The sequence below is a fragment of the Delphinapterus leucas genome, chromosome 5, assembly GCF_059928025.1.
Source record: "Delphinapterus leucas isolate spDelLeu-1000000601 "Yukka" chromosome 5, BTC_Dleu_Yukka2, whole genome shotgun sequence".
In the NCBI taxonomy this organism is placed as follows: Eukaryota; Metazoa; Chordata; class Mammalia; order Artiodactyla; family Monodontidae; genus Delphinapterus; species Delphinapterus leucas.
The window spans coordinates 60,910,938-60,923,815 of record NC_143133.1 but is presented as its reverse complement, the minus strand read 5'-3'; the positions used below and the strand labels follow the sequence as shown (position 1 = coordinate 60,923,815).

Below are 12,878 nucleotides of genomic sequence, written 5' to 3'. Positions count from 1 at the left end.
TAAATATTTTCTCCCATTCTGAGGGTTGTCTTTTTGTCTTGCTTATTGTTTCCTTTACTCTGCAAAAGCTTTTAAGTTTAATTAAATCCCATTTTCTTATTTTTGTTTCTATTTCTGTTACTTTAGGAGGTGGGTCAAAAAAGATCTTCCTGTGGTTTATGTCAAAGAGTGGTTTTCCTATGTTTTCCTCTAAAGTTTTATAGTGTCTGGTCTTACATTGAAGTCTTTAATCCATTTGGAGTTTATTTTTGTGTATGGTGTTAGGTAGTGTTCTAATTTCATTCTTTTATGTGTAGCTGTCCAGTTTTCCCAGCACCACTTATTGAAGAGACTGTCTTTTCTCCATTGTATGTTCTTGCCTCTGTTGTAAATTCAGTGCCAATATGTACGTGGGTTTATCTCTGGGCATTCTATACTGTTCCATTGGTCTATATTTTTTTTTGTGCCAGTACCATACTCTTTTGATTATTGTAGCTTTGTGGTATACTTTGAAGTCAGGGAGCCTGATTCTTCCAACTCTGTTTTTCTTTCTCAAGATTGCTTTGGCTATTCAGAGTCTTTTGTGTTTCCATACAACTTGTAAGATTTTTTGTTCTAATTGTGTGAAGAATGATATTGGTAGTTTGATAAAGATTGCATTGAATCTCTAGATTGCTTTGAGTGGTATAGTCATTTTCACAATATTGATTCTTCCAATCCAAGAACATGGTATATTTCTCCATCTGTTTATGTCATCTTTGATTTCTTTCATCAGTATTTTATAGTTTTCTGAGTACAAGTCTTTTGCCTCCTTAGGCAGGTTTATACCTAGGTATTTTATTCTTTTTGTTGCAGTGGTAAATGGGAGTGTTTCCTTGGTTTCTCTTTCAGATTTTTCATTGTTGGTGTATAGGAATGCCAGAGATTTGTGTGCGTTACTTTGGTAACCTGCAACCTTACCAAATCCATTTATTAGTTCTAATAGTTTTCTGTTGGCATTCTTTAGGATTTTCTATGTATAGTTTCATGTCATCAGCAAACAGTGACAGTTTTACTTCTTCTTTTCCAATTTGTATTCCTTTTATTTCTTTTTCTTCTCTGATTGCTGTGGCTAGGACTTCCAAACCTATGTTCAATAAGAGTGGCAAGAGTGGACATCCTTGTCTTGTTCCTGATCTTAGAGGAAATGCTTTCAGTTTTTTCCTCATTGAGTATGATGTTTGCTGTGGGTTTGTCATATATGGCCTTTATTATGTTGAGGTAGGTTCCCTCTATGCCCATTTTCTGGAGAGTTTTTTATCATAAATGGGTGTTGAATTTGTCAAAAGCTTTTTCTGCATCTATTGAGATGATCATATGGTTTTTATTCCTTGATTTGTTAATGTGGTGTATCACATTGATTGATTTGCATATATTGATGAATCCTTTCATCCCTGGACTAAATCCCACTTGATCATGGTGTATGATCCTTTTAATGTGCTGTTGGATTCTGTTTGATAGCATTTTGTTGAGGATTTTTGCATCTATGTTCATCAGTGATATTGGTCTATAATTTTCTTTTTTTGTGATATCTTTTTCTGGTTTTGGCATCAGGGTGATGGTGGCTTCATAGAATGAATTTGGGAGTGTTTCTCCCTCTGCGATTTTTTGGAAGAGTTTGAGAAGGATTGGTGTTAGCTCTTCTCTAAATGTTTGATAGATTTCGCCTGTGAAGCTATCTGGTCCTGGACTTTTGTTTGTTGGAAGATTTTTCATTACAGTTTCAATTTCATTATTTGTAATAGGTCTGTTTATATTTTCTCATTTTTCCTGGTTCAGTCTTGGAAAATGTACCTTTCCAAGAATTTGTCTGTTTCTCCGTGGTTGTCTATTTTATTGGCATATAGTTGTTTGTAGTATTCTCTTATAATCCTTTGTTCTTCTGCAGTGTCAGTTGTGATTTCTCCTTTTTCATTACCAATTTTATTGATTTACATCCTCTCCCTTTTTTTCTTGATCAGTCTGGCTACAGTTTATCAATTTTGTTGATCTTCTCAAAGAACCAACTTTTAGTTTTGTTGATCTTTGCTATCGTTTTCTTTGTTTCTATTTCATTTATATCTGCTCTGATCTTTATGATTTATTTCCTTCTACTGACTTTGGATTTTCTTTGTTCTTCTTTCTGTAGTTGTTTTAAGTGTAGCATTAGATTGTTTATTTGAGATTTTTCTTGTTTCTTGAGGTGAGATTGAATTGCCATAGACTTCCCTCTTAGAACTGCTTTTGCTGCATCCCGTAGGTTTGGAATGTCATGTTTTCGTTGTCATTTGTTTCTGTGTACTTTTTTATTTCTTCTTTGATTTCTTCTGTGATCTCTTGGTTAATTAGTAGTGCAGTTTAGCCTCCGTGTATTTACAGTTTTTTTCCTATAAATTGATTGCCAATCTAATAGCATTGTGGTCAGAAAAGATGCTCGATACAATTTTATTTCTTAAATTTTCTGAGGCTTGATATGTGACCCAAGGTGTGATCTATTCTGGAGAATGTTCCATGTGCACTTGAGTGGAAAGTGTATTCTGCCACTTTTGGGTAGAATGTTCTATAAATATCAATTAGATCTATCTGGCCTATTGTGTCATTTAAAACTTGTGTTTCCTTATTTATTTTCTGTTTGGATGATCTGTTCATTGGTGTAAGTGGGGTGTTAAAGTCCCCTACTATTATTCTGTTACTGTCATTTTCTCCTTTCATCATTGTTAGCATTTGCCTTATATATTGAGGTACTCCTATGTTGGGTGCATAAACATTTATATTTGTTATATCTTCTTCTTGGGTTGATCCTTTGATCATTATGTAGTGTCCTTCCTTATCTCTGGTAACAATCTTTATTTTAAAGTCTATTTTATCTGATACAAGTATTGCTACTCCAGCTTTCTTTTGATTTCCACTTGCATGGAATATCTTTTTCAATCCCTTCACTTTCAGTCTGTATGTGTCCATAGGTCTGAAGTGGTTTCTTGTAGATAGCATATACATGGGTCTTGTTTTTGTATCCATTCTGTGTCATTTGGTTGGGGCATTTAATCCGCTTACATTCAAAGTTATTATCAATATGTATGTTCCTATTACCTTTTTCTTAATTGTTTTGTGTTCGTTTTACGGGTCTTTCTCTTCTGTTGTGTTTCCTGCTTAGAGAAGTTCCTTTAGCATTTGTTGTAAAGCTGGTTTGGTGGTGCTGAATTCTCTTAGCTTTTGGTTATCTGAAAAGCTTTTGATTTCTCCATCAAATCTGAATGAGATCCTTGCTGGGTATAGTAATCTTGGTTGTATGTTTTTCTCTTTCATCACTTTAAGTATATCCTGCCACTCCCTTCTGCCCTGCAGAGCTTCTGCTGAAAAATCAGTGGATAACCTTATGGGGATTCCTTTGTATGTTATTTTTTTTTTCCCTTGCTGCTTTTAATATTTTTTCTTTGAATTTAGTTTTTGTTAGTTTGATTAATATGCGCCTTGGTGTGTTTCTCCTAGGGTTTATCCTGTATGGGCCTCTCTGTGCTTCCTGGACTTGGGTAACTATTTCCTTTCCCATGTTAGGGAAGTTTTCCATTGTAATCTCTTCAAATATTTTCTCAGACCCTTTCTTTTTCTCTTCTTCTTCTGGGGCCTCTATAATTTGAATATTGGTTCATTTAGTGTTGTCCCAGACGTCTCTGAGATTATCTTCAATTCTCTTCATTCTTTATTCTGCTCCTCGGCAGTTATTTCCACCGTTTTGTCTTCTAGCTCACTTATTCATTCTTCTGCCTCAGTTATTCTGCTATTCATTCCTTCTAGTGTATTTTTCATTTCAGTTATTGCATTGTTCATCTCTGTTTGTTCTTTAGTTCTTCCAGATCTTTGTTAAACATTTCTTGTATTTTCTCAATCTGTGCTTCCATTTTATTTCTGAGATTCTGGATCATCTTTACTATCATTACTCTGAATTCTTTTTCAGGTAGATTGCCTATTTCCTCTTCATTTATTTGGTCTTGTAGGTTTTTACCTTGCTCCTTCATCTGTAACATATTTTTTTGTCATCTCTTTTTTTTTTCTTTTTTGATTGGGATTGTGTTCCTACATTACTGGTTGTTTGCCCTGAGGCTTCCAAGACTGGAGTTTATAGGCTATTGGGTAGAGCTGGGTCTTGGTACTGAGATGACGACCTCTGTGAGACCTCATTCCAATGAATATTCCCTGGGGTCTGAGGTTCTCTATTAGTCCAGTGGTTCAGACTCAGTGCTCCCACCGCAGGAGCTTCCACCCGACCCTGGGCTTGCGAACCGAGATCCCACAAGCTGCATGGGGTGGCAAAAAGAAAACAAAAACAAATTAAAAAATAAAATTAGACTAGGAAACTAACAGGTATGTTAGAAAGAATGTAAAAATAAAAATATAGATGAATCACCAACCAGAAGGTACATCAGTACCACAATAGTAAAAAAGAGGAGGAGGGAAAAGAAAAGGAGTGTGGGGGAAAGGCCTTGGCTGTGGAGGGCAGGGCCTAAGCAAGGGTGAGGTTTGGGCAGTGGGTGGGGCCAATGCTCAGGACCCAAAGGGCTGGAAAAGTCTCTGGGGGCTTTGGTGGGTGAAGATTAGGCTGAAGGAACAGAAAGGGCCCAGGGGTGCCCCCAACCCCTGGTCTCAGAGGACAGGGGACCTCACCTGAGACTCAGCAGACTTTCTGGGCTCGAGTGGGCAGGGCAATTGCCCTCTGCTTCTCCTGCTCCTCCTGGAGGGCCCCTTCTACCTGCCTCTCCTGATCTCCCTGGCTTCAGGGCCACCAGTCCTGTCTGGCCTCTACTTCTCCTCCCCTCTCAGTCCCTCTACATCCTACCGGTTCACTCTGGGGTTACTCTTGTCTTCTTGGGCATCAGAGTTCCCCACCAGCGGCCCTAGCTGTGGGGAGGTGCTAACTCCGTATCTTCCCACACCACCATCTTGACTCACCCCCAATTTTACTTAATTCTCATGCCTTGATTTCCTTGTCTAATTCCATTTGATTAATAACTCCAACACAATGCTAAATGGCAGTGAAAAAAGTGGGCATGCTTGTCTTACTCCTGACTGAAGTGGAGAGATCTTAAACTTTACCTTACCAAAATTCTTTGCACACAGAAGGTTAGGTGTTTACTAATTGGCTTTGAGTAGGTAACTTATCCGAATATGATTTGTTTGAGAATTTTATATATATTTCTGTTTCCTCTTTAATTGTGATAAACATAAATTTTACAACACACTTGTTGAAGCAAGAGATCTATAAATGAGAACAGCATTCTCTAGTATTCCTATTTTCTTTTTTTTTTTATAAATAATATCTAGCAGTTTATTAACCAATGGAGTATATTGCACAACAAACTACCTCACATCTTTCAGGAAGAAAAACCACTGAATTTGAAAAGTAAAACAATGTCACCCACTGAATTCAGACACAATTAAAATGTGTTTTAAATATTTGTTTTGGGGGAGGGGGGTCACACACTCTTCTCAATTAAGAGAAACATTTATACAGTCCAGGTCTTTTATTTTCTTTACACGCATCATGCCATGAATTAATAGGGAATGGGTTCCAACAGTTCCAGCTCCTTTCCATTGGTTCTTGTGAAGTGTGCTTCTCTGGGTGGAGCAGGCTGACGCTTCAGTTGAACCCAAGTGCTTTTCTCTTTGGCTTCCTTCTTTTTCTGATCATTTTCCTTCACCCGTTTCAAGAAGATATCTCGACTCTTAGAGTGCTTAATATGCTCGATACGCACATTAATTCTCTTGAAAAGAATCTTGCCCTTAACTTGTTTGGTTACAATGATGCCAACAGCATGCTGGGTAACATTGTAGACTCTCCCTGATTTGTCATGGTAACATTTGTGGGGCATTCCTTTTTGAACAGTGCCCATTCCTTTGATATCTACAATATCACCTTTCTTGTAGATTCACAGGTATGTGGCCAAAGGAACAACTCCATGTTTTCTAAAAGGCCTAGAGAACATGTAGTGGGTGCCCCTCCTCTTTCCCTTTTTTGTTGGTCATTTTGGCAAATTACTGGAATATGGCAGTTCTGGCCAAAAAGCTAGCATTCCTATTTTCTATAGTGATAATATCCTGAACAAATTTTATATTACAAAAAGTCCAGTGTTCAAAATAATTTAATATTAGTAAAAGAACCCTACAGGGAGACAGTTTACTGGAAAATGCTTTTCTCTCCCATAAAACCTAATGCTGACAATTGAACAAAGATGTTTGTGAAGGATAAAGCTTCATTAAGCTACAAATACATTAATATCTAGTATACTATATGTGTATTAACTAGTTTCAAGTCTTTATAAGTACAAACTTAAATTTCGTTGCTTTGAAAGACATTACATTCACAACTTTGGACTGTAATTCTATTTTATTTTTATTCATTTTAATGCATACTACTTGCATAAAGTTTGGTGAATGCCGAAGTTTCATGATAATTTTACTCTGGTAGGTAGTCACGAGCTTTAGAGAAAACTTTCCATGTCCTCCAAAGGAAAGAGCTAAGGTTGGAATAAGAAACATACTCTCAAGGGAGTTCTGACTACCTGTATGCACATGAGTTACCTGGTGTGGACCCTGTCCTGCAGCCTTGGAATCTCCTTTTTACTGAGCGAGGAAATAGATGTACAGCATGAAGAAGGATGCCCTTTGGAAATGTTAGTATATACAGTTAAGGACTACACAACCCTTTGAGATGGTTCTTATTTCTTAAGAGCTGTGAATTTTGAAAAATATGGGTGGATGAGAAATGATGTGGATTCAATGTGCTTCAGCTGTAGATTTTATGAAATTATATAGGCTGGAATTATGATGTGCAGGACAAATCAGAAAATATGTCTGTAACATTTATATTAAAAAAACAGACACACTTATACAGATATTGATAAAATAAGGGCACACTCAACACCAAATAAAGATGAAAAAAATCATTATTATGAAGATGTCAATGAAGACAACTGGCTGTATGGAATACTTAAGAAAACATGTTTAGCAATGAAGAAATGGCATGTTTTCTATTAAAGTCAGTGTATTTTAGTGACCTAAGGCCTAAGTTGTACCTGACAAAAGTGAAATGTCCTGAGGTCATGAGACTAACACTTTTTGCCTCTGCAAAATTTTACATCTACAAAAATAGCTTTCAGGTGAAAACCACAGCCTTTTCTAAACAAGCTACATATCACAGTTGACATTTTATGGAGAATCATAGAAATTTTAATTCACACATTCTAAAAATTATAAATTAAGCTTCCTTTGTAAATAATTTAATAATAATAAATAACTTGAAAATTTTACTCAGAGGCTACTTGATTATCATTCCACCATACTTTAGATATTTTGGAATCATTGACACATTTAACACATTTTTCTTTAAATTGTGAAGTAATAATCTATTACTATAATTTATAACTTTAAAAAGTCTTTCACTCCTATTAGTTTATTTAGAAAATACTCTAAACCTGCTATAATGTCTTTTCCTGTGAAGAGAGAAATATAGCTCTCAAATTTCTTTCTTGTGTTTGAGATTTCCCTAATTCCATTAATGTGTTTACTTAACATTTTAAAATTATGAAATATACACACATTCAAAAGGATGTATATAATTATATTTATGGTTTAGAGAATAATGATAGAAACACCTTTATGCACAATTCCCAATGTAAGAAAGAAAATGCTGGTGCATTTGAAGATTCTGTATGTGTTCTCTCCAATCCCATTCCATTCCTTCCCTGCCAGAGGTGACTGATATACTGCTAATCATTGTGCTCTGTAGTGTTTCTAAGTGTCTGTGGGAAAAGGGTTCCATGGTAAAAGAGGGTTGGGAAACTCAATGGGTAGGCCAGATTTTATGGCAAGAGTTTGGGAATTCACATAGCCAGCCCTAATGTGTTAACGAACATTTGAATCTATATAGAATTTTATTTTCATGGAACACATTTTACAAATTATTGATCTAAGTATTTTACCAAACTTTTGTGCAATTCATAATGAACAGACAAGTACAGATATTTCTCTATAAGATTTGAAGGATATTTGATGGAAACTGAGTCTGTAAGGTGGATGAGTAATGCATCCACCAAAGCAGGAACTAAATGCAAACTCTCAGGGGCATAAAAGAGCAAAGATTTATTTATTATTTTTAATTCTTAGGGCTTCCCTGGTAGCGCAGTGGTTGGGAGTCCGCCTGCCGATGCAGGGGACAGGGGTTCGTGCCCTGGTCCGGGAGGATCCCACATGTCGCGGAGCGGCTGGGCCCGTGAGCCATGGCCGCTGGGCCTGTGCGTCCGGAGCCTGTGCTCTGCAGCGGGAGAGGCCACAGCAGTGAGAGGCCCACGTACCGCAAAAAAAAAAAAAATTTATTGGAGTATAGTTGATTTACAATGTTGTGTTAGTTGCAGTATCCACTCTATTTTTTTTAAGATTCTTTTCCCATATAGACCATAACATAGTATTGAGTAGAGTTCCCAGTGCTATAGAGCAGTTTCTTATTACTTATCTATTTTATATACAGTAGTGTATGCAAAGATTTATTTCTCATTCACAATACCCATCAGAGGTTTGCTAGGGGCTCTATTCTGGGTGGTCTTCACTTTGGGCCACTCTCACTTGGACAGTGCTGATCAAGACACTTCTCACAATTTACCTGGCAGAGCTTGTCAAATGTCTCTACCCAGAACAAGAAGGGCAGGAAATGCTACGTGGGAAATATTTGGGGACCAGATTTTGATCATTCTCAGAGGCTGAGGGGCAAGGCCACTAGTCTATACAAAGGGCTGAGGCTGTTTGAAAGGTAAGAACATTCATTATATCATTCAGTTTGGAAAAAGCCTCAGACCTCACATGAATCAGATGAGGGGACATTAGGATGGCATCCAGGCTTCAGAATTCTTGTCTCTGATACCGACGAATGTGTCCAGTGCCTCAGAGATTGGGGTTTGAGTATGAATCAGAGTGTCATTTCACATATGCAGGTAAGACTGGGACAGAGCAATAAAGCACTTGAACAAATCCATAAAATGCTGTATAACTGGGCAGTTGATGTCTCCTGAATTATCGTGTGGAATTGGTAGGGTGACTCAGGAGAGCATGCCAATTAATGTTAGGATTAGGCCACTGTACAGAATGAGCAGGCTGTTTTTTCTGTGTCTACCCTTTTTTTTATTCCCTTTTTATGATTCTATATATATGTATTATATGTATATATTAAATATTATGTATAATTTTTCTGAAAGTGCTCACCCATCTCAGTTGTTACATATAATACATAATATAAAATATGTAACAATATTTAACATACTGTATAATATAGAATATTTAGCTTTATATATATATATATATAATTTTTTAAGTCTAAAACTGCTTCTCCTGCAAATGACAAAGCTACTGTCTGACTTGGGACCAAAGGGTGAAAAACGAAATCTTGAAAACAGTATACACTTGAGTATAAATGTGATGGTGGCAGCAAAATTAACAGAAAAGAAAAAAAAATCTCAAAGGGAAGATGGGAAAGTAGAGTGAAAGAGCCTACACTATTTAGAAACTGTCCATCCATGATCCAAAAAAAAAAAAAAAGAAGCTTCTGTATTTTATTTCAACAAAGGTGAGGAAATTTCCTGTACAGAATTACCTTCTCCATCTCTAAGGATTTCCTTTACGTATCTGTTTGCATCCATCAGAACAGCATTTAGAGTTCTCAGACAGATAAGAATCTAACAGCTTTTAAGATAGTGCTTTTCAAACTTTTGATTCCTTATAAGTGAACTTACAAGTGGACTCTATGGTATCTTTATTTATTACTTTCAATGTTAAAGTTTCTATTAAGTGAAGTGATGGATATTTTCTATCAGTCTGTGTTTAAGTGAACACAAATTATTATTTTTATTATTTTAATACTGCTGTTTTTGCTCATTTAGAAAGCATAGTATATTTATGATTGATGTCATTTAATTTCATTGAGATTCAACTGCCCTTTGAAAATACCCTTTTCTCAGCATATTAAAATGTGTATGCAGACAGGTAAACTAATATTTACATTGTTACAGGGCTGCTGTAACAAAAGGCCACAAACTTGGTAGCTTAAAACAACAGAAAGTTATTCTCTGATAGTTTGAGAGGGCAGAAGCCCTAAATCAATGTCAGCAAGACTGCTCCCTTTGAAGAGTCTTGGAGATAATCTTTCCTTGTCTCTTCTAGTTTTTGGTGGCTCCAGCCATTTCTTGGTTTGAGGCCACACAACTCCACTCTTTGTCTCCACCTAATGTACACTTCTGTCTCCCTCAGTCTGTCTTTTCTTCTTATAAGGGCACTTGTCATTGGATTAAAAACACCTGGATAATCCAAGATGATCTCATTTCAAGATACTTAATTGCATCTGCAAAGACCCTTTTCTTAAATAAGGGTCACAATCATAGGTTCCAGGTGGGCATATCTTTTGGCAGGGCTGCTATTCAACCCACTACAGGTACCAACCTAAATACACTGGACTTTGACTTTGTTCTATTACATTTAGATATTCCATTCACATTTGTATGGATACAGTGCCAATTTTAGTTTTACATCATCCTCTCTGAAAAATTCTAGCTGTTAGTATTTGAATTCAATGATAAATTTTTATATACATATGTAAACAATTAGTTAATATATTTTCTTGTCTATTTCATAAATGCATAATAGACAAGTCACTTTCTTCTGAGCTTGCAGATAGGTTCTGTTTGCTTAGCATGATTACCGATGATGTTTGATATATTTTCCAAAATAGTCTACTCTGTAGAGTAGCTTTTCTCAGACATTTAAAAATAATTCCATATTATTTTATTTCCTCTTCCAAAGTCAAATATTTTTGAAGTCTTTTAAAAAAGTTATACAAAAGCTATAAAATATACAAATTGTTACAAAGAGCATTCCACTCCAACTCCCTATTTTTTAACATCTTTACTGGAGTATAATTGCTTTACAATGCTGTGTTAGTTTCTGCTGTATAACAAAGTGAATCAGCTATATGCATACGTATATCCCCATATCCCCTCCTTCTTGTGTCTCCCTCCCACCTTCCATATCCCACCCCTCTAGGTGTTCACAAAGCACCGTGCTGATCTCCCTGTGCTATGCAGCTGCTTCCCACTAGCTATCTGTTTTATGTTTGGTAGTGTATATATGTCAATGCTACTCTCTCACTTAGTCCCAGCTTACCCTTCCCCCTCCCTGTGTCCTCAAGTCCATTCTCTATGTCTGCGTCTTTATTCCTGTCCTGACCCTAGGTTCATCAGAACCATTTTCTTTTCAGATTCCATATATATGTGTTAGCAGTGCTGTGAAGAGTCTAGACATTGGAGCCAGAAATCCTGGCTTCAATTGTTGGTTCCATTCTATGCTAACCATGTGACCTTAGGCTAGTTTCTTAACCTCACTTCTTACCTGTAAAATTACATAATGATTCTATCAATCCATGAGTCAGTGCTCTTTAAGTGTTTTAAGACAGTGGTAACATTCACTAAGCCCTCACTAAATACTCATTATAAATATTATAATGAAAATGATTATTATTTAATATATTATTATTATCATTATTATTAAGGACACTAGTTCCTAAGATCAAGAGATTGCAAACTTCCTTCTAAATAGTTCAGTTTTCTGTTAGAGCAGGTTCAAAATTATTTTGTAAGAAACCACGAGCTCTACAGGAGGTATTAACCTGGTTTCACTCTCAGAGGAATAGAATAGAATAGTCTTCTACTTAGAAAATAGTCTTCTACTCAGGACAGATTCACGGTGGGCTGCTCAGGTCCCTACCGTTCTCCATTGTCATCCAGTTGTCTCCACTGTCAGTTAAGGCTTTGCACTTAACCAATAACATAGAAGAGCTACATTGTAGAAACTCATGAGTGAATACAGAATCAAACTCCCTGCCACATCCTATCTCTCAAAAGATTACAAAAGAGAAACAATTGGAAGGAAGTGTTTCCTGGAAGCTTGTTGCAACAAATGGTTCCTTATTAAGAATGTTAGTAGGAATTACACTTACATTTAATGCCACGGTGCTACTTTGAGAGAATCTCTGAGAGAAAAAAGGATCCTAAAGTTCTGAAGATGTTGTTCACTCCATTACACAGGCTCTTCATTTTGAGAAACTTAAGAGACATTGTTTTCTGAGATTAATATCAGGAATAGTTGTGATTTTTCTGTGCAGCTGGCTTGGTATGTTTATCTTAAAGAGAGATTGAAACATATAATTTACTAGATTTTGCTCCCTATGTTGTCTATTAAGAGCTTAGAGGCAAAATTGTGGTTAGCTCATGGCAAATGTATAGAACTTCACAGTATATAATTTTGATTAGTCTTATTTGTGGGTTGATTTTTTTAATTAATTTTTATTGGAGTATAGTTGCTTTACAATGTTGTGTTAGTTTCTGCTGTATAGCAAAGTGAATCAGCTATACATATACATATAGCCCCTCTTTTTTGGATTTCCTTCACATTTAGGTCATCACAGAGCAATGAGTAGAGTTCCCTCTGCTATACAGCAGGTTCTCATTAGTTATCTACTTTATACATAGTAGTGTATATACGTCCATCCCAATCTCCCAAGCCATCCCACCTCCCTTTCCCCTCCCCCACTCCACCCCGGTATCCATATGTCCATTCTTTACTGTAGGTTGATTTTTTTCTTTTGTTTTTTTTTTGTTTTTTTTCAGTACGCGGGCCTCTCACTGCTGTGGCCTCTCCTGCTGCGGAGCACAGGCTCCGGACACGCAGGCCCAGCAGCCATGGCTCACGGGCCCAGCCGCTCCGTGGCATGTGGGATCCTCCCGGACAGGGGCACGAATCCGTATCCGCTGCCTCGGCAGGCGGACTCTCAACCACTGCGCCACCAG

General features: G+C 36.8%; 1 pseudogene; it reads right to left on the bottom strand.

Annotated features, from left to right (window-relative positions):
- Window positions 1-1,428: 1,428 nt before the first annotated feature.
- Window positions 1,429-6,021, bottom strand: LOC149749133 (large ribosomal subunit protein eL21 pseudogene; annotated as a pseudogene).
- Window positions 6,022-12,878: the final 6,857 nt, after the last annotated feature.